Source organism: Chrysochloris asiatica, unplaced genomic scaffold, assembly GCF_000296735.1.
Source record: "Chrysochloris asiatica unplaced genomic scaffold, ChrAsi1.0 scaffold00500, whole genome shotgun sequence".
NCBI lineage: Eukaryota > Metazoa > Chordata > Mammalia > Afrosoricida > Chrysochloridae > Chrysochloris > Chrysochloris asiatica.
The window spans coordinates 279,043-280,733 of record NW_006409018.1 but is presented as its reverse complement, the minus strand read 5'-3'; positions in this window follow the sequence as shown (position 1 = coordinate 280,733).

The window sequence follows — 1,691 nt, the reverse complement described above, 5'->3', positions numbered from 1 at the left end:
GGGCACCATGAGTGGGATCTACTTATGAAATATCAGACACTGGAAACCTTGCAGAGCACAGTTCTGACATACATGGGTACTTTGTAAGTTGGGGAATCAATTGGATATCGTTTTGGACATAGAAAAAAAAAACCCACAATTTTCCTTCAGATGATACCTTGGTGTTCCTATACCATCTGTCCACTCTGTGTCTGTATTTGAACATCACAAACGTATCAAGAAGGAGTGAGAAAAATGTTTGGTGGTGATGGTGGTGGTGGTGGTTGAGGATGAGTACCATCAAGTTGGTTCTGACTTATAATAGTGAAGCTGTATAGACTTTCCGAGTCTGTAAATCTTTGTTGTTAGGTGCCGTGGAGTTGGTTCTGACTCATAGCGACCCTGTACAGGGTTTCCGAGGCTGTAAATCTTTATGGGAGCAGAAAGCCTCATCTCTCTCCCTCAGAGCAGCTGATGGGTTTGAACTTCTGACCTTGAAAGCAGATGTTTACAACCCTAACTTGTGGGTGTTGTGTTGTTAAATGCTGTAGAGTAGGTTCCAACTCATCGTGACCTGTATAGGATTTCCGAAGAACAGATGGTGGCTTTGAGTTGCCAACCTTGTGGTTAGCAGTCCAGTGTTTGCCCTACAGAAGGTACCGGGGCTCCATGAAGGTACTGTTATTTTGTCATTAGTTGTTGCCGAGTCAACTCAGACTCCTGGTATTCCTACATGCGTCAGAGTAGAACTCTGCTCCGTAGGGTCCTCAGTGACTGAGTTTTTGGAAGCCAGACCTTTCTTCCAAGTGCCTCTGAGTGTATTCAAACCACCCACCTTTCAATTAGCAGTCCAGCACATCCACCGTTGGCACCCTCAGGGACTCCTTCTGGTGACATATAGATGGAGAAAAAGACTTTGATATTCCAAATCCCCAGAGCAAGTAAGAAAAAAATAAATCCAGGACACGAACAACCCATGACGTCTAAGGCAACTCCCCTTGTCCACATTTGCCTCCACGCTCATCCTTGGTTTCAAAACATTCTGTTCCCTGCATGAAAGCGAGAAAGGACCGAGTTCAATTATACAGCCTGCAAGCCTCCCAGTTACATTTCTTGCTCCAAACAGAGCACATTTTCCCTGTGGTTTCATTAACTCGCTGAAGCCTCGTTCCCTCCCTCCCAATCAATATTTAGACTGGGTCAGTGTGAAATGAAATTCACCTCAAACCATGACCGGAGAAGTTGTTTGAAGCATGGTACTGCCTTTTAAACGATTGCGCAGTTCATCTAAGATACAACTCTGGGTCTCATCTAGCCTAGACTTAAAGAGAAAGAAGGAAATTAAAGACTCAGAGAAGAAACTTGAATTCTGGACAGATAATCTGCACAAACCACAGGCTCATCTGCTTTGAGACCAGAGGAGCTAGATGGTGCCCGGTTACTTCTGGAACATTCTAATGGGATCCACAATAGATAGAGTCTAACAGAATTCAAATTCTTAAACGTCTACATTTACTTAACTGTATGAGACTGAACTCAAAAGCCACCATAGTACGACAAACTTAAAATATTTACTGATGAAGATCAAAGACCACAGCCTTCAGTATGGATTGCATCTCAGTGTAAACAAAACAAAAACACTACTGGACCAATAAACAACATTCTTAGCCATGGAGAAAAGATTGAAGTTGTCAAGGACTTCATTCTTCTTG